Source organism: Pelophylax lessonae (genome assembly GCF_965119305.1).
Source record: "Pelophylax lessonae genome assembly, chromosome: 7".
NCBI classification, from domain to species: domain Eukaryota; kingdom Metazoa; phylum Chordata; class Amphibia; order Anura; family Ranidae; genus Pelophylax; species Pelophylax lessonae.
In genome coordinates, this window is record NC_138774.1 from 253562270 (window position 1) to 253583890 (window position 21621).

The window sequence follows — 21621 nt, forward strand, 5'->3', positions numbered from 1 at the left end:
CTTCAGCCACAGAATACTACGTTCTTAGCAGTCAGGTAAACCCATGTGGGCTAATTTTTGGGGCCTTTTACGGCCGACACTTACTTCTGTATCCCGTGAATGCCTAATGTACCTTCAGCCACAGAATACTACGTTCTTAGCTGTCAATTAAACCCATGTGGGCTAATATTTGGGGCCTATACAGGCCGACACTTACTTCTGTACCCTGTGAATGCCTAATATACATTCAGCCACCAAATACTACGTTCTTAGCTGTCAGGTAAACCCATGTGGGCTAATTTTTGGGGCCTTTTATGGCCGACACTTACTTCTGTATCCTGTGAATGCCTAATGTACCTTCAGCTACAGAATACTACGTTCTTAGCTGTCAATTATACCCATGTGGGCTAATTTTGGGGGCCTATACAGGCCTGACACTTACTTCTGTACCCTGTGAATGCCTAATATACCTTCAGCCACCAAATACTACATTCTTAGCTGTTGGGTAAACCCATGTGGGCTAATTTTTGGGGCCTTTTATGGCCGACACTTACTCCTGTATCCTGTGAATGCCTAATGTACCTTCAGCCACAGAATACTACGTTCTTAGCTGTCAGGTAAAAACATGGGGGCTAATTGTTGGGGCCTTTTACTTCTGAGATCAGACGAGATCGGGCACCTGATATTCCCAGGCGATCTCCCATCCAGGTACTAACCAGGCCCGACCCTGCTTAGCTTCCGAGATCAGACGGGATCGGGCGTGTTCAGGGTGATGTGGCCATAGGCGATCACCACTGCCACCCTCGACCCCTTTGAACTTGGCCATGGCAAGATGGCACCTCAGGAGAAACAAAAAGAAAGCCAACGAATAAAGGAAAAGCCAAAAGCCTACAGCACCTGGTAGTCACATGAGGTCTCCCTTCCAGGTAATAACCAGGCCTGACCCTGCTTAGCGTCCGAGATCAGACGAGATCGTGTGCGTTCAGGGTTTAGTTCCTCAATACCATTTTCTTACTCCAACATAGGACCATCAAGCTATGTAATGTATAAATAAAATAAGTGATGTTATGTTATGCTATGCTATGCTTTACTTAACATTACCAGGCTGAGCGGCTCTGACCTTCTTTTTGGTCAGTGGCTTTTTGATATATTGCTCTCTTATATTATTTTTCTAACTTATCTATTTCTTTGATAGATCTTTGATTAGAATGCAAGCTCTCTGTTTAGATGTTTAGGAAGGACGTAGGAGGAACAAATTCTCTGTTACAGAAGTAAGTGTCGGCCTGTATAGGCCCCAAAAATTAGCTCACATGGGTTTAACTGACAGCAAAGAATGTAGTGTATTTGATGGCTGGAGGTACATTAGGCATTAACACAGTATACAAAAGTAAGTGTCTGCCTGTATAGGCCCCAAAAATTTGCTCACATGGGTTTAACTGACAGCAAAGAACGTAGTGTATTTGATGGCTGAAGGTACATTAGGCATTCACACAGTATACAGAAGTTTGTGTGGGCCTGTATAGGCCCCAAAAATTAGCTCACATGGGTTTACCTGACAGTTAAGAATGTAGTATTTGGTGGCTGAAGGTACATTAGTAGAGTTGAGCGGACACCTGGATGTCCGTGTTCGGCGGGTTCGGCCGAACTTGAAAAAAAAGTCCGGGTCCGTGTTCCAGACTTTTTCCGAACTTTACCCGGACACCGAACCCCATTGAAGTCAATGGGGACCCGAACTTTCAGGCACTAAAATGGCTCTAAAACACCAATGGAAAGGGCTAGAGTGCTGCAAATGGCAGCAAAACGTAGTTAAGAGCATGGCAAGTGCTCTGCAAACAAATGTGGATAGGGAAATAACTTAAAACAACAAAAAAAACAGAAAAATAAAACAATTTTCTTCATCTGTGAAAGACGAGGCCCATATGGAGTAGGAGGGAGGTTGAGGTGGCGGTGGATGTAGCGGTGTAGGTGGAAGCGGCGGTGGAGGGGGAAGAGGTAGCCAACACTGCTTTTTTTCAGTCATTTTAAATTAGGGTACACCCAAAAAGAGTGAGAAAGATCAAAAATATAACAATGGCTGGGTAAGGTCGGTATCCATCTCTATTTTGCACAAGGTACGGAAAAGTCCTGTGGGATCCATGCCTGGTTCATTTTAATGAACGTGAGCTTGTCCACATTGTCTCTGGACAGGCGGCTGCGCTTGTCTGTGATAACTCCCCCAGCCGTGCTAAATACACGTTCAGATAATACACTGACTGCAGGGCACGCCAGCACCTCCAAGGCGTAAAGGGCAAGCTCAGGCCATGTGCCCAATTTGGAGACCCAGAAGTTGAAGGGGGCAGACCCGTCATTCACTACATGTAGGCGTGTGCACACATACTGCTCCACCATGTTGGTGAAATGCTGCCTCCTGCTAAGACGTTCCATATGAGCTGCTGGTGCTGCTGTTTGTTGTGGAGTGCTGACAAAGCTTTTTCACATTTCGGCCATGCTAACCCTGCCTTCTGAGGTTCTGGCGGTGCCCTGGTTGCGTTGTCGACCTCTTCCTCCTCCTCCTCTGCCTTGGCCTTGTGCTTCCACTGTGGTCCCACTGTCAGGTGGGACTGGGAATGCCAGCAGCATCACGTCTACCAGCGTGCGCTTGTACTCGCGCATCTTGCGATCACGCTCCAGTGAGTGAATTAAGGACGGTACGTGGGGGTTGTTTTTGATCCTTTATAGAGCAGAATAGTATTTGTTGCCTCCATCCCTATTTGTCTAGAAGGGGGAAATTTTTGGTGTCTCAGGCCAAAGAAGAGGGTGGGACTTTTACGGGCAAGTAAGTTTGAATACAATTTATAAAAAATAATAATCAAATTTATTTTAAAGGAAAGAAAATAAGTATATAACAATTCCCATTTGGGGTACAAACAATTCCCAATAAGGGTACAATTGGTACATATAATCAGTGCACAGGTGTTTGGGTTATAGACCCAAGGTGTATTTAGAGAAAGAAAAGGTTTTGGAATGTATCCGTGACATAGGTGATAAAGGTGACTTTATATCTCTTGGACATTTGTTCTCTGTTTTTCCAGGCTGATTGCTAGGAAAAAATCCAGAGATCAAGCTGTTGGTCCAAAGCGTATTTACCGATGCGTTTCGGCTACAAGGTAGCCTTTCTCAAGGATTTTAGGGTGTCACCAATTCTGTGGAGATAGTAGTAGGTATTATTGATTTTTTTATTTTTTTACTGTACGTTTTTTTTCCATATAACATTTATTATTATATTCTTAATTCAATATATACATACTTTTCTGTCTATTCATGTAAACCTCCTTTTGTCTGAGCAGACACGCAGCAGGAACCACTGTGGTGCAACCTAGAGGGTTATATATTGTATTCAGTAGATTTGAATGGATTTTTTGGGGGGAGTTTTGGGGTATGACAACTTACTGTGAGGTTGTCTTCCAAATTCTGAATGTTCTTGTGTATAATCCTATTCTTGTAGTGAATGGATCTGTGGGTACATATATTGTTTTATCAATGACTGTGCAGGATGTTAGGCGTAGTTTTTTTGTTGTTTGTAAAGAGACTTACAGTATATGTAGTCTTGTTCACCTTCAATATAGGATATATTTTTTGGAGGTTTTTCCCTTTGAGTATTGCCGAGCTGTAAGAAATCCCAGTTTAAAATATTGGTTGTAGATTCATATATATATATAAGCATATATATATATATACCTATGTATATATAGGTTCTGATTATAAGGAGTGTGAACTTACTGTATTGTGGTCAGAAAAAACCTATTCCTCTCGCACAATCATTGGTAGTTGCATGGGGTAGATAGGAATCACACGTGTTCGGTCCTATGGCAGACTTTCTATATTAAATAAATACAGAGTCCAGTGATCTAATAAGTGATAGTTTTATTAGAGTGACTTTGGTGATGTTTACAGTGGATGATAAGTCATCCTTGGTAAAACTTACTATTAGCTGTTGCTCCTCGTGGTGCGTCCGTTCTGTCTCTCCAGTCCCTTCAGTGTGAAGGCGATATGGAGAGACACAGGTTCCCCGGCCTTTTAAAGCCTGTCGTGCAGGCGCCGTAGGCTCTGCACGTACTTGGCTTCTTACGTAAGGCGCGATCCTCGGTTACTGCGCATGCGCACAGAGGGTGCGCGCGCATTTAGGAGGTCCGTCTTTCGTATTGGCCGCCGACATGTGAGGGAGGAACTAAGATCCCGGAGGGGGATCTTCTATGGGTAGATGGTATATCCCATGGTTCCATCTTAACCCCTGGCTGTCCAGGGGCTTACCGTGCCGGGTGCGTTTTGGATCAGACAATTAGGTGGCCTGTCTAAATGACAGAGTATAATCATACATAAACAGAATAATCAATTAATACATTTATTAGTATAATAATTAATCCTATGGTATACAATTTCTTTATTTCGTTTTAACAGCAGTTTAGAAATTCTAAGGAAGGTACGTTGTCCTTGTAACGGGGATCCAGCAGCGTGGCCACCCAGTAATCAGCACAAGTTAGAATGTGGGCAACTCGGCGGTCGTTGTGGAGACACTGCAGCATGTAATCGCTCATGTGTGCCAGGCTGCCCAGAGGCAACAAAAGGCTGTCCTCTGTGGGAGGTGTATCATCTGTGTCCTCTGTATCCCCCCAGCCACACACCAGTGATGGCCATGAGCTGGCCTGGGTGCCACCCTGCTGTGAACATGGTTCCATCTCCTCCTCCATCTCCTCCTCCTCATCCTCCAGAACTGTGCCCCTGCTGGACAATTGTGTACCTGGCGTTTGTGGGTGCAGGAACCCACCCTCGGAGCCACATGCAAATGACTGCCCTGAAAGCCTTGGAAATGTTACCACTTTATCCTCCTCCTCCTCATCCTGTGCCACATCCTCTTCCATCATCGCCCGGATCGATTTTTGAAGGAGGCATAGAAGTGGGATAGTTAAACTGACAACGGCGTCATCGGCACTGGCCATGTAGGTGGAGTACTCAAAACAGCGCAACAAGGCACACAGGTCTCGCATGGAGGCCCAGTTATTGGTGGTGAAGTGGTGCTGTTCCGCAGAGCGACTCACACGTGCGTGCTGCAGCTGAAACTCCACTATGGCCTGCTGCTGCTCTCACAGTCTTTCCAGCATGTACAAGGTGGAGTTCCACCTTGTGGGCACGTCACATATGAGGCGGTGAGCGGGAAGGCCGAAGTTACACAGCAGCGCTGACAGGCGAGCAGCAGCAGGGTGAGAACGCCGAAAGTGCGCACAGGCGGCCCGCACTTTCTGCAGCAGTTCTGACATATCGGGGTAATTTTTAAGGAACCTCTGCACCACCAAATTCAGCACATGCGCCAGGCAAGGGATGTGCGTCAAACCGGCTAGGCCCAGAGCTGCTATGAGATTTCGCCCGTTATTGCACACCACCAGGCCGGGTTTGAGGCTCGCTGGCAGCAACCACTCATTTGTCTGCTGTTCCATGCTCCTCCACAACTCCTGCGCGGTGTGTGGTTTTTCCCCCAAACAGGAAAGTTTTAAAACTGCCTGCTGTCGTTTACCCCTGGCTGTGCTGAAGTTGGTGGTGAAGGTGTTACGCTGACCGGATGAGGAGGCGGTAGAGTATGAGGAAGCGGAGTAGGAGGAGTTAGGAACAGGAGGCAAACTGAAGCGCCCTGCAATCCTCGGTGGTGGAAGGACATGCCCCAAATTGCTATCCGCCTCAGGCCCAGCCACCACTGCATATACCCAGTGTGCCGTTAGGGAGATATAACGCCCCTGACCGTGCTTACTGGTCCACGTATTGGTAGTTAGGTGGACCTTGGCACAGATGGCGTTGCGCAGTGCACACCTGATTTTTTTCCCCCACTTGGTTGTGCAGGGAAGGGATGGCTTGCCTGGAAAAGTAGTGGCGGCTGGGCACGACGTACTGTGGGACAACCACCGACATAAGGCTTTTAAAACTGTGCATCTCCACCAGACGGAATGACAGCATTTCAAAGGCCAAGAATTTTGAAATGCTGGCATTCAGGGCCAGGGATCATGGGTGGGTAGGGGGGTACTTCCTCTTCCTCTCAAGTGTTTGGGAGATGGAAAGCTGAACGCTTCCACGGGACATTGTGGAGATGGTTGGTGACCCAGGTGGTGGTGTTGCTGACAGATCATCTGTTTGCGGGGTGGCAGGTGCCGGTATCACTACAGAGGTGGATGAAGAGGCCGAGACTGCAGCAGAAGAGGAAGCAGGAGGAGCCAGAGACCTTTCTTGGTTTTGAAGGTGTCTATTCCACTGCAGCTCGTGCTTTGCACTTAGATGCCTGATCATGCAGGTTGTGCTCAGGTTGAGAAGGTTTATGCCTCGCTTCAGGCTCTGATTGCACAGGGTGCAAACCACTCGTGTCCTGTCATCAGCACATTTTCTGAAGAACTTCCACGCTAGAGAACTCCTTTGAGCTGGCTTTGGTGCGTTGGGCAGTAGCAGGCGTAGTGTCTAGGGCACGGCCTCTCCGCTTCTGCACCCTGCTCCCTCTTCTGCTGTGCTGGTGGCTCTGTGCGACCACTGCCTCTTCCTCCAAACTACTTAGGTCACCTGCATGACCTTCATTCCATGTGGGGTCAAGGACCTCATCGTCCTCCACATCATCTTCCACCCAGTCTTCACCCCTGCCCTCCTTGTCGGTCTCCACAATTCTGAGTGCCGCAGCAGTTGGCACCTGCGTTTCGTCATCATCGGAGCCGTGCTGCAATGGTCCTTCCATCTACTCATCTTGAGAAATAAGTGGTTGGGCATCACTGCACTCAATCTCTTCCACTACTGGGGCAGGGCTAGGTGGATGGCCCTTGGAAACCCTGCTGACAGAGTCGTCAAAAAGAAGAAGAGACTGCTGCATGACTTGGGGCTCAGACTGCTTGCCTGATTTGCAAGGGGGTGAGGTGAAAGACGGTTGGACGTTGGCTGCAGGTGCCAACTCTGACCTTTCTGCAGTAGACTGGGTGGGAGACAATGTGAAGGAACTGGAGGCACTGTCAGCAACCGAATCTACTATCGCCTGTACTTCTTCTGGCCTCATCACTTCTAGAGGCGCATGATGCCCTACCAAATACTGCTGCAGGTTCTGTCGCCTACTCACACTTGAGGAAGGTGTTTCACTTGTGCGTGTAGCTGGCACAGATCGACCACGTCCTCTCCTTGCAACAGGAGCTCTACCAGCAGCACCACGACCCAGGCCACGGCCCCTATTTGACGGTCTCCTCATATTTCTGTAATTTATGATCTTGCCCTAGAAAGGTGTTTATTGAATAGCGAAACAAAACAACAAGAGTATCGCACGGGTGTATCTCACAGTCAAATATGCAAACTATGCCGCAATTTAATTTTTTTTACCCCAAAAGGGTGTTTATTAAATAGCGGAATAGAAAAACAGTATACAAATACAACGGGTGTATCTCACAGTCAAATATGCAAAGTATGACGCAAATTAAATTTTTTTCACCCCAAAAGGGTGTATATTGAATAGAGGAATAGAAAAAAGGATATAAAACGGTGTATCTCACACGTACAAACACAGACTAGGCCCCGATTACAATTTTTTGTACCCTAAAGGGAGGATGAGGAAGAGGAGTAGGAGGAGTTCGGAACAGGAGGCAAACTGAAGCGCCCTGCAATCCTCGGCGGTGGAAGGAGATGCGCCAAACAAATTTAAAAGGTGTATCTCACACGTACCAATACAGACTATGCCGTAATTTAATTTTTTACACTCCAAAAGGGTGTATATTGAATAGCGGAATAGGAAAAATTTTATAAAACGGTGTATCTCACACGTACAAACACAGACTAGGCCCCGATTACAGTTTTTTGTACCCTAAAGGCAGGATGAGGATGAGGAAGAGGAGTAGGAGGAGTTTGGAACAGGAGGCAAACTGAAGCGTCCTGCAATACTCGGCGGTGGAAGGAGTGCGGTCTTAACTTGATGATCATGACAGTGAGTCCACGGGCCGCGGCGCGAGCGAGGCTGTGGGATTGATTGAATTGAGTTGTGCTGCCTATTGCTGCAAGCTACCTACTACTACTACTAAATTGTGAGTCAGTATATTTTATTTCATTTTTATATATAAAAGCGGTATTGTTGAGCACTACTAGCCACTAGATCTCCTGGCTGTCACTTTGTCACATGTTGGGGATGGGAATCACAGCGGCTCGGCTCCAGAAGTGGCGGGTGTCCCCGTCATCCTGCCAGGGCCGCCAAGAAGTTCATCACCTAATCTTAAGTTATTAATATCTTATGAGGAGAGGACTTATGGGATTGAGAATTGAAATAATTAAATATATATGGCTTTTTGAACCAGTGCAGTCAGTGCCAGTGCCACAGTGCCACCCAGACGCTATCCACCACCACCATTAAGTGTGTTGGTCGGTCACTCGAGCACTGAAGGAGGTGGAAGCATCTGACAAGTGAAGTGACACTTTAGATTTGCACACTGGAATTCATTTATGGACTTTTCGTTATAGATAGGTTTAGTGACCAAATGCAGTTACTGTGACTAAAAAAGGCTTTTTAGACACTTGGAGACCAAAATAGAGTCATAGTGACCAAAAAATATTTTTTCAGGTCATTGGAGCCCAAATGGTCATTTTTTGACAAATCTTGTCTAAAACCGGCTTTTTAAGGCTCTAAAAGACAAAAATACATTCATTTTGACTACATTTTTACTTAGACCTTTGGTGACCAAATGCAGTTATTTTGACTAAAAAAGGCTTTTTAGACACTTGGACACCAGACTAGAGTCATTTTGACCAAAAAATGTTTTTCAGGCCATTGGAGCCAAATGTCTAAAATCTTGTCTAAAACCGGCTTTTTAAGGCTCTAAAAGACAAAAATATAGTCTTTTAGACTAAAAAATAATTCAGACCTTGGTGACCAAATGCAGTTATTTTGACTAGAAAAAGGCTTTTTAGACACTTGGAGACCAAAATAGAGTCATTTTGACCAAAAAATTATTTTCAGGCCATTGCTTACGAAATTTTTAAGACTCTAAAAGATGAAAATACAGTCTTTTTAAAAACAGCCGGTTTTAGACAAAATAACTGCATTTTGCTCTCCAATGGCCTGAACATTTATTTTTGTCGAAATGACTCTATTTTGGTCTCCAAGTGTCTAAAAAGTCTTTTTTAGTCAAGATAACTGCATTATGTCTCCAATGGTATGAAAACATTTTTTGGGTCAAAAGGACTGTATTTTGGTCTCTAAGTGTCTAAAAAGCCTATTTTAGTCAAAATAACTGTATTTGGTCCACCAAAGGTCTGAACATTTTTTTTCAAAATGACTGTATTTTTGTCTTTTAGAACCTTAAAAAGCCGGAGTTTAGACACTATTTGTCTAAAACCGGCCATTTGGGCTCCAATGGCCTGAAAATTTTTTTTTTTTTCTAAATGAATCTATGTTGGTCTCCAAGTGTCTAAAAAGCATTTTTTAGTCAAGATAACTGCATTTGGTCACCAAAGGTCTGAATTTTTTTAGTCAAAATGACTGTATTTTCGTCTTTTATAGTCTTAAAAAGCCGGTTTTAGACAAGATAATTGCATTTGGTAACCAATGGCCTGAAACATTTTTTTGGGGTCAAAATGACTAAATTTAGGTCTCCTTTTTTAGTCAAAATAACGACATTTGGTCACCAAAGGTCTGAAATTTTTTTAGTCAAAATGACTGTATTTCCGTCTTTTAGAGACAAGATAATTGCATTTGGCAACCAATGGCCTGAAAAAAATTTTTTGGTCAGAATGACTCGATTCTGGTCTCCAAGTGTCTAAAAAGTATTTTTTAGTCAAAATAGCTGCATTTGATCACAAAAGATCTGAAAAAAATGTTTAGTCAAAATGACTATCTTCGTCTTTTAGAGTCTTAAAACGCCGGTTTTAGACAAGATAACTTCATTTGGTAAACCAATGGCCTAAAAAAAGTTTTTTTGTTCAAAATGTCTATGTTGGGTCTTCAAGTGTCTAAAAAGCCTTTTTAGTCAAGATAACTCTATTTGGTCACCAGAGGTCTGAAAGTTTTTTTTAGTCTAAATGACTGTATTTTCGTCTTTTAGAGTCTTAAAACGCCGGGTTTAGACAAGATAATTGCATTTCGTAACTAGTGTTGAGCGAACACGGACTATATTATTTGTAATCGTACTGAATAATTGGATTTTTGTTACCCGAACACTGATCCGAAAACATTACTGTATGTTCGAGTTTAACCACTTAAGCCCCGGAGGATTTGGCTGCTAAAGGACCAGGGGTTTTTTTGCGATTTTTTACTGCGTGACTTTAACGGACAATTGCGCGGTCGTGCGACGCTGTACCTAAACGAATTTGATGTCCTTTTTTTCCCACAAACAGAGCTTTCTTTTGGTGGTATTTGATCACCTGTGCGATTTTTTGATCACGCGCTATAAACAAAAAAAGAGCGTAAATTTTGCAAAAATAACAATATTTTTCACATTTTTTTATATGAAATTCCCCAAAAAAAAAAGTAAAAATCAAAATTTTTTAACATTTTTCGGCCAATTTGTATTATGCTACCTATGTTTGGTAAAAAAAATCGCAAAAAGCGTATTTTGATTGGTTTGCGCAAAAGTTATCGCGTTTACTAACAAAGGGAAAGATTTTTGTCATTTTTGGTGTTTTTTTTTTTAACGCGTAATGGCGGCGATCTGCGATTTTTTTTTCGGTACTGCGACATTGCGGCGGACAGATCGGACCCTTGACTGACATTTTTGACACTTTTGGGGTTACCAGTGACATTACTGCAGTAATCAGTGCTATACATATGCACTGTTACTGCAAAAATGACACTGGCAGGGAAGGGGTTAACTTTATTGGACAGGGAGGGATTAAGTGTGTCCTAGGGGCGTGATTCTAACTGTGTAGGGACATTCCTATTGGTGTAAAAGCAAAGATCAACCGTTCTACATAGTAGAACAGACAGATCTTCACTTTTACACAGGGAGAACTGACAGGCAGCTTGTTTACACAAGCTGCTCTGTCTTTCTCCCTTCACAGGAGCGATCGCAGTGTGACTGGCGGACATCGAGTCCGCCGGTCACACGCACTGACTTGCCTGTGAACGAGCCGCGGCGGGCGCGCGCCTCGGCGGGCGCGCGCCCGCCCGCGATAGGCTCGCAAGTCAGTGACAGGCGAGTGACGTACCGATACGTCACTCTGCCTGGCCGGGGCTGACCGCCGCAGTATATAGTCGTGCGGCGGTCGGCAACCGGTTAAAATCCGTGTTCTGTCAATTTATTTCCGGGTTTGTATGTAATGGCGCGCTTTTAATGGCAGGCTTTCAACAGCCAATCAACAAGCGTTTAACTGGTGTGCCTTAAGCCATCCCACCCATGCCTACTAATGTATTAGTAGCTGTGATTGGCCATCTGAAGCATGTGACCATGTCTTTATAAGTTCGAGAGCCCCAGCGCGCTGCTTCATTCTGCTGTAGTTTAGGGAGAGAGCACACATCATACGTGCTGACTGCTGATTAGGGACAGACAGTGAAAAATTGTATTGTGTCCGAAAATAATGCAGGGTCAGGTCGGAGTGCAGGCAGGGCGAGTTATTAGGGAATATTACTGCGAGGCTGGAGAATAGGCAGGGTCAGTGTTCTACATCGATTTTGCTGTTTGGGGGGTTGGTTGTGCAGTGCCAGTGAACGATCTTATCGACAATATTAGGGCGAGGCTGGAGAATAGGCAGGGTCAGTGTTCCACATCGATTTTGCTGTGTGTGAGGTGGGTGCAGTGAACACAATCATTTTGCCCGCTGAGGAGGAGGGAGAAAAAAAATCTATTTTTATCAGTCAGTTGTGTGCAGCGTTTTTGCTTCAGTGCTGACTGTGATAAGACACTGCTGTGTTCACATGTGCTATTATTGAGTGATTTTAAATTTTATACACTTTTTTCTATTCCACTATTCAATATACACCCTTTTGGGTTACAAAAATTTAATTGTGGCATAGTCTGTACTAATCTATTTAAAAATTACAAACTTAAAGGGGAATTTTCCTTTTTTTTCCCTTCATAGCCTGCAGCAAAGCTGACTGACGTAAGACACTGCTGTGTTCGCATGTGCTAGTGATTTTCAATTTTATACACTTTTTTCTATTCCACTATTCAATATACACCCTTTTGGGTTAAAAAAAATTAATTGTGGCATAGTCTGTACTAAGCTATTTAAAAATTACAATACTTAAAGGGGAATTTTCTTTTTTTTTCCCTTCATAGCCTGCAGCAGAGCTGACTGACATAATACACTGCTGTGTTCACATGTGCTATTGAAAAATCACCAATTTTATATCATATTTTCTATTCCGCTATTCAATCTTCACCCTTTGGGGTAAAAATAATGAAATTGCGGGATAGTCTGTATTGGTACGTGTGAGATAAACCTTTCCAATTTTTGGGGCGCATCTTATGCCGCCGAAAATTTCAGGGTGCTTCAGTTTGCCTCCTGCCTGTTCCGAACTCCTCCTACTCCTCATCCTGCCTTTAGGTTACAAAAAATAGTAATCAGGGCCTAGTCTGGGTCTGTACGTGTGAGATAAATACACCTTTTGATATCATATTTTCTATTCCGCTATTAAATCTACACCCTTGGGGTAAAAAGAATTAAATTGCGGGATAGTCTGTATCGGTACGTGTGAGATACACCTTTCCAATTTTTGGGGCGCATCTTATACTGCCGAGGATTGCAGGGTGCTTCAGTTTGCCTCCTGCCTGTTCCAAACTCCTCCTACTCCTCATCCTGCCTTTAGGGTAGAAAAAATAGTAACCAGGGCCTAGTCTGGGTCTGTACGTGTGAGATAGATACATCTTTTGATATCATATTTTCTATTCCGCTATTCAATCTACACCCTTGGGGTAAAAAGAATTAAATTGCGGGATAGTCTGTATTGGTACGTGTGAGATACACCTTTCCAATTTTTGGGGCGCCGCCGAGGATTGCAGGGTGCTTCAGTTTGCCTCCTGCCTGTTCCAAACTCCTCCTACTCCTCATCCTGCCTTTAGGGTAGAAAAATAGTAACCAGGGCCTAGTCTGGGTCTGTACGTTTGAGATAGATACACCTTTTGATATCATATTTTCTATTCCGCTATTCAATCTACACCCTTGGGGTAAGTATCGGTACGTGTGAGATACACCTTTCCAATTTTTGGGGCTCATCTTACACCACCGAGGATTGCAGAGTGTTTCAGTTTGCCTCCTGCCTTTTCCGAACTCCTCCTACTCCTCATCCTGCCTTTGGGGTACAAAAAATGGTAATCAGGGCCTAGTCTGGGTCTGTACGTGTGAGATAGATACACCTTTTGATATCATATTTTCTATTCCGCTATTCAATCTACACCCTTGGGGTAAAAATAATTAAATTGCGGCATAGTCTGCATCGGTACGTGTGAGATACACCTTTCCAATTTTTGGGGCTCATCTTACACCGCCGAGGATTGCAGGGTGTTTCAGTTTGCCTCCTGCCTTTTCCGAACTCCTCGTACTCCTCATCCTCATCCTGCCTTTAGGGTACAAAAAATTGTAATCGGGGCCTAGTCTGGGTCTGTACGTGTGAGATAGATACACCTTTTGATATCATATTTTCTATTCCGCTATTCAATCTACACCCTTGGGGTAAAAAGAATTAAATTGCTTGATAGTCTGTATCGGTACGTGTGAGATACACCTTTCCAATTTTTGGGGTGCCGCCAAGGAATGCAGGGTGCTTCAGTTTGCCTCCTGCCTGTTCCGAACTCCTCCTACACCTCATCCTGCCTTTGGGGTACAAAAAATAGTAATCGGGGCCTAGTCTGGGTCTGTACGTGTGAGATAGATACACCTTTTGATATCATATTTTCTATTCCGCTATTCAATCTACACCCTTGGGGTAAAAAGAATTAAATTGCGGCATAGTCTGCATCGGTACGTGTGAGATACACCTTTCCACTTTTTGGGGCTCATCTCACACCGCCGAGGATTGCAGGGTGTTTCAGTTTGCCTCCTGCCTTTTCCGAACTCCTCCTACTCCTCATCCTGCCTTTGGGGTACAAAAAATTGTAAAAGGGGCCTAGTCTGGGTCTGTACGTGTGAGATAGATACACCTTTTGATATCATATTTTCTATTCCGCTATTCAATCTACACCCTTGGGGTAAAAAGAATTAAATTGCGGGATAGTCTGTATCGGTACGTGTGAGATACACCTTTCCAATTTTTGGGGCGCCGCCGAGGATTGCAGGGTGCTTCAGTTTGCCTCCTGCCTGTTCTGAACTCCTCCTACTCCTCATCCTGCCTTTGGGGTACAAAAAATAGTAATCAGGGCCTAGTCTGGGTCTGTACGTGTGAGATAGATACACCTTTTGATATCATATTTTCTATTCCGCTATTCAATCTACACCCTTGGGGTAAAAAGAATTAAATTGCAGCATAGTCTGCATCGGTATGTGTGAGATACACCTTTCCAATTTTTGGGGCTCATCTTACACCGCCGAGGATTGCAGGGTGTTTCAGTTTGCCTCCTGCCTGTTCTGAACTCCTCGTACTCCTCATCCTCATCCTGCCTTTAGGGTACAAAAAATTGTAATTGGGGCCTAGTCTGTGTTTGTACGTGTGAGATACACCGTTTTATAAAAAATTTTCTATTCCTCTATTCAATCTACACCCTTTGGGGTAAAAATAATTAAATTGCGGCATAGTCTGTATCGGTACGTGTGAGATACACCTTCCAATCTTTTGGGGCGCATCTTCCACCGCCGAGGATTGCAGGGTGCTTCAGTTTGCCTCCTGTTCCGACCTCCTCCTACTCCTCATCCTCATACTGCCTTTAGGGTACAAAAAATTGTAATCGGGGCCTAGTCTGTGTTTGTACGTGTGAGATACACCGTTTTATAAAAAAATTTCTATTCCGCTATTCAATATACACCCTGTTTGAGTGTAAAAAATTAAATTACGGCATAGTCTGTATCGGTACATGTGAGATACACCTTTTTAAATTTGTTTGGCGCATCTCCTTCCACCGCCGGGGATTGCAGGGCGCTTCAGTTTGCCTCCTGTTCCGAACTCCTCCTACTCCTCTTCCTCATCATCATCCTGCCTTTAGGGTACAAAAAATTGTAATCGGGGCCTAGTCTGTGTTTGTACGTGTGAGATACACCGTTTTATAAAATTTTTCCTATTCCGCTATTCAATATACACCCTTTTGGAGTGTAAAAAATTAAAGTACGGCATAGTCTGTATCGGTCTATGTGAGATACACCTTTTTAAATTTGTTTGGCGCATCTCCTTCCACCCCCGAGGATTGCAGGGCGCTTCAGTTTGCCTCCTGTTCCGAACTCCTCCTACTCCTCTTCCTCATCCTCCCTTTAGGGTACAAAAAATTGTAATCGGGGCCTAGTCTGTGTTTGTACCTGTGAGATACACCGTTTTATATCCTGTTTTCTATTCCGCTATTCAATACATACCCTTTTGGGGTGAAAAAAATTAAATTTGCGTCATACTTTGCATATTTGACTGTGAGATACACCCGTTTTATTTGTATACTGTTTTTCTATTCCGCTATTTAATAAACACCCTTTTGGGGTAAAAAAAAAAATTAAATTGCGGCATAGTTTGCATATTTGACTGTGAGATACACCCGTGCGATACTGTTGTTGTTTTGTTCCGCTATTCAATAAACACCTTTCTAGGGCAAGAAATATGAGGAGACCGTCAAATAAGGGCCGTGGCCTGGGTCGTGGTGCTGCTGGTAGAGCTCCTGTTGCAAGGAGAGGACGTGGTCGATCTGTGCCAGCTACACGCACAAGTGAAACACCTTTCTCAAGTGTGAGTAGGCGACAGAACCTGCAGCAGTATTTGGTAGGGCATCGTGCGCCTCTAGAAGTGATGAGGCCAGAACAAGTAGAGGTGATAGTAGATTGGTCTGCTGCTGACAGTGCCTCCAGTTCCTTCACTTTGTCTCCCACCCAGTCTACTGCAGAAAGGTCAGAGTTGGCACCTGCAGCCGATGTCCAACCGTCTTTCACCTCACCCCCTTGCAAATCAGGCAAGCAGTCTGAGCCCCAAGTCATGCAGCAGTCTCTTCTTCTTTTTGATGACTCTGTCAGCAGGGTTTTCCAGGGCCATCCACCTAGTCCTGCCCCAGAAGTGGAAGAGATTGAGTGCAGCGATGCCCAACCACTTATTTCTCAAGATGAGTACATGGAAGGACCATCGCAGCACGTCTCCGATGATGATGAAACGCAGGTGCCAACTGCTGCGGCACTCAGAATTGTGGAGACCGACAAGGAGGGCAGGGGTGAAGACTGGGTGGAAGATGATGTGGAGGACGATGAGTTTTTAAAGAGATATTGCTAGAGATGAAGTAAAAAGCACCACATCCCTTTATTGAGTAACTACAATGGAGGGGGGCAAGTGGGACTTTAAAGGTGCTAAATGATGGAGAAAAATCTGAATTCTCAAAAATTGTACATTTTATTACACATCAAAAGTGAGGACAAGACAATACATCAATATAAAATGATAAAATCAAGAAAATGCACTCGAAAATATCAACTCTACATGTTTCGCCATCTTCATAATAGCTTCTTCAGGAGTTTTCATAGACATTTCTCGAGAGTGAACATTTCTGGGTAACAAAAGGAGAAAGCATAAAAGACATGACATGTACATGTATATAGGGCTTATCTCAATGGTCCTAATGTTGAGTGCCCAATTGATTTACATAATTATAAGGACAATGATACAAATAAAGTACCTTAAGATAACCTGAGCCCTTTCTTATGCCAAAGGTGGAGGCAATAGAGGTGACGCCACCTGAGCAAGCACAGAGGGGAAGGGAACCGAGACCTTCAGACTCCTAGAGTTGACCCATAGAGAGGGTGACAGCCAGGCTAGAAATGATGGGTAAAGATAGTAAAACCAGAGCATAGGAATACATTTCAACCCAAAAATTGCTATGTCTCCAATTGGTATGGGACTAAATATCAGGTAGAAAAAATTACCAAAATAGTCACCTGATTATGAATAAATGTGCAGTGTATTCATTAGGTACCTCAATGTAACAAAGACAGGAAGGGAAAATGGAGTCCCCTTAATAACCCCCAAATGGGAAGTATCCCTTGAAACAAAAAGAAATGGAATTTGTTGAAAATAGTAATAAATATAATGTAGGGTCTGTCAAATTTTGAGGGTATGAATACTTACCCAAAATTGACAAGATTCAGCACCTAAATTGTCATGCAGTATTCAAAAGTTCACCGCCATTTCAATTCAACAAGTTTTCCAATAGTACACTCAAAAATGAAGGAGACTGCACGAAAGGAGAAAGAAAAAGGCATGGAAGGACATAGTCAGCATTGGAATCTACCAAGGATGTAAGGAGAGAAGCAGGGTTTAAAAGATTTCATTTACCGCAAATGGTCTCAAAGATCATGTGTCGTTCCCCGGTGGTCTAGTGTAATACTGACCATGTGGCGCCAGCATTTATACACCCTCTCCACTCCCTCGGCGTCTGACGTCACCGAGGGAGTGAGAGCGAGGTACGCCCAGTGGTCCAATGGAGGCCGAAGAGGAAGTGCGTCATTGAGACGCGACCGCATCACGTTATTCCGCCGGAACCGGAAGGTCGGGGATGACAACATCCAGTCCGGACATGAATGTATGCAGAGGAGGTAACAGATTGCCAAGAAGCAATCTAAAAAGGATCCAAATGAAACTGACAGCATTGTTAAAGACTGGATTTCAAAGGAATATATCCGTAATGCCTATACAATGGGGAAAGAATCCAAAGACACGAAAAGGTCATAGAAAAAGGGAAAATTACCCCATCTAGTGAATCAGTCAGTGTTGTAATGCAGATGACAATTAAATAAAAAGATTTGATGAAACTCCATAGAAGGACAGCTGGGTGTTTTAAAGCGGTGCTGCTACTAACCAGGTTGGACCATTTTTCCTGGAAAATAAGTGTAGGGCACCGCGGGTGCCCATATGGGCAACCATAACAGAGGCTGAAAAATAGGCTCGAATCCATGGGGTCCCCCAATGTGCCTACCCCGGGGTGTGCCACCTATAGTCGCATCCACATAATGGCGGGGGTCAGGAAAAAATATATACAATGGACAAATCACAGAATATTCTTGTTCTTTAAACGGTAAATAAACCACATCTACAAAAATAAACACATGTAGGCAATTTTGCCAAAATATATGTGTTGTGCCAATGAAAGAGCCTAGAAAATAGGACTTTGTAACAAAAGTACAAAATCCAAAATGTTGGCCCGCATCAGAAATCCTGTGCTGAATCAGCAATAAATACAATTGACATTAACTAGCCTAGAAAGGGTTTGAAACTGATGGATTCAGAATAGCTGGATACTGAATAGCTGAAAAATTTTGGTACCTTCTAGAGGCAGATGAAAAAGTATCTAGATTTATTGATGTTCGCCCCCAGATAACTTTTAAAAGGTCTCGTTCTTTAAGGGACCAATTGGTTCACAGTCATTATGCTTTTCCTAATAAATCCACAAAAACACTTACAGGCACATATTCCTGCAGAAAATGTAATTTCTGCAGATATCTGCCTAATTTAAGTGAAATCATTCTCCCTAATGGAAAACTGTATAGACCGAATTTCTATCATTTTTATCATTTTATATTGATGTATTGTCTTGTCCTCACTTTTGATGTGTAATAAAATGTACAATTTTTGAGAATTCAGATTTTTCTCCATCATTTAGCACCTTTAAAGTCCCACTTGCCCCCCTCCATTGGAGGACGATGAGGTCCTCGACCCCACATGGAATGAAGGTCATGCAGGTGACCTGAGTAGTTTGGAGGAAGAGGCGGTGGTCGCACAGAGCCACCAGCACAGCAGAAGAGGGAGCAGGGTGCAGAAGCGGAGAGGCCGTGCCCTAGACACTACGCCTGCTACTGCCCAACACAGCAAGGGACCGAGCGCACCAAAGCCAGCTCAAAGGAGTTCTCTAGCGTGGAAGTTCTTCAGAAAATGTGCTGATGACAGGACACAAGTGGTTTGCACCCTGTGCAATCAGCGCCTGAAGCGAGGCATAAACCTTCTCAACCTGAGCACAACCTGCATGATCAGGCATCTAAGTGCAAAGCACAAGCTGCAGTGGAGTAGACACCTTCAAAGCCAAGAAAGGTCTCTGGCTCCTCCTGCTTCCTCTTCTGCTGCAGTCTCGGCTTCTCCATCCAGCTCTGTAGTGATACTGGCACCTGCCACGCCGCAAACAGACGATCTGTCAGCAACACCACCACCTGGGTCACCAATCAAGATGGCTAAAATCAACTTTGAGAGACAAATAGCAGAGGATAGTAAAAAAAACCCAAAGAAATTCTTTAAATATATCAACAGCAAAAAAACTAAGGCAGAGCATATTGCACACATAATTAACAATGATGGGAGGATGGTTACAGAGGACACTGAAAAAGCAACCGTGCTAAATGCTTTTTTCTCGTCAGTCTTTACACAGGAAAAGGAGGGGTACACTGACCATGACTGTATGGTTAGTAGTAATAAACAGGACTTGCCACCATGGCTAACAGAGGGGGAAATCAGGGAAAGGCTGGATAAACTTAACACAAACAAATCACCAGGACCGGATGGCATACATCCGAGAGTACTCAAGGAACTCAGTAAAGTTATATCGAGACCACTGTTCCTGATCTTTGCTGACAGTATTAGGACAGGAGATGTACCAGGGGATTGGAAGAAAGCTAGCGTGATTCCAATATTCAAAAAGGGCCAGAGGCATATCCCGGGAAATTATAGGCCTGTCAGTTTGACATCAGTAGTATGTAAACTTCTGGAGGGGATGATAAGGGACTATATCGTAGAGTTTGCTAAGGACAACAACATCATCAGCAGTAATCAGCACGGGTTTACAAATGGGCGTTCTTGTCAAACCAATCTCCTAACATTCTACGAGGAGGTGAGCTGTGAGCTAGATAGGGGGAGACCAGTGGATGTGGTGTACTTGGATTTCGCTAAGACGTTTGATACAGTTCCCCACAAGCGCTTAATTTATAAAATAAGGTCTGCAGGTATCGATAGCAGGGTTTGCTCTTGGATACGGAACTGGCTAAAAAGGCGTGTCCAAAGGGTAGTAATAAACAGCGCATACTCAGACTGGTCTGAGGTGGTAAGCGGGGTCCCCCAAGGCTCAGTCTTGGGACCAACCTTGTTCAATTTATTCATAAACAACATTGAGGTCAGGATCAATAGTTCGATATCAGTTTTTGCAGATGACACAAAATTGGGCAGGGCAATAACTTCACAACATGAAGCAGATATCCTACAGAATGACCTGGACAAAATAACAGAGTGGGCAACAACATGGCAAATGAGGTTTAACGTGGAGAAGTGTAAGGTTTTGCACTTGGGGACTAAAAACATAAAAACACAATACACGTTAGGAGGGGAGCCCTTGGGGGAATCAAAAATGGAGAAGGATCTGGGAGTCTTGGTTGATGATAGATTAAGAAAAAGCATGCAATGTCAAGCGGCAGCTTCCAAAGCCAACAGAATATTAGCATGCATAAAGAAAGGGATGCATTCCAGAGATAAGACTATAATCCTTCCACTTTATAAAACTCTGGTCCGACCGCATCTGGAGTATTCCGTCCAGTTCTGGTCGCCAGTCCTCAGGAGGGATGTGTTGGAGCTGGAGAAAGTCCAGAGAAGGGCAACTAAACTAATTAGGGGATTGGAGGACCTTGACTATGAAGAGCGTCTACAATCGCTCGATTTATTCTCCCTGGAGAAGAGACGTCTGAGGGGGGACATGATAGCAATTTATAAATATCTTAATGGGGATCCCAGCTTAGAAAAAAAGCTGTTCATTCGAAGGGATTGCATGAGGACTCGAGGGCATACAATGCGATTAGAGGAGAAGCGTTTTAACCTCAGGCAACGCGGGGGGTTCTTTACTGTTAGGGCAACAAGATTGTGGAATTCTCTACCACAAGAGGTGGTTTCTGCGGGTAGTATGGTGGCTTTCAAAAGACTCTTAGACTTACATCTCAAGGATCAGAACATTCAGGGGTATGGGAGATGATTACAGCCACACATACCTACACAGGTTGAACTAGATGGACTATTGTCTTTATTCAACGTCACCTACTATGTAACTATGTAACTATGTAACCATCCCCCCAATGTCACGTGGAAGTGTTCAGATTTCCATCTCCCAAACACTTCAGAGGAAGAGGAAGTACCCCCCTACCCACCCACGATCCCTGGCCCTGAATGCCAGCATTTCAAAATTCTTGGCCTTTGAAATGCTGTCATTCCGTCTGGTGGAGACGCACAGTTTTAAAAGCCTTATGTCGGTGGCTGTCCCACAGTACATCGTGCCCAGCCGCCACTACTTTTCCAGGCAAGCCATCCCTTCCCTGCACAACCAAGTGGGGGAAAAAATCAGGTGTGCACTGCGCAACGCCATCTGTGGCAAGGTCCACCTAACTACCGATACGTGGACCAGTAAGCACGGTCAGGGGTGTTATGTCTCCCTAACGGCACACTGGGTAAATGCAGTGGTGGATGGGCCTGAGGCGGATAGCAATTTGGCGCATGTCCTTCCACCACGAGGATTGCAGGGCGCTTCAGTTTGCCTCCTGTTCCTA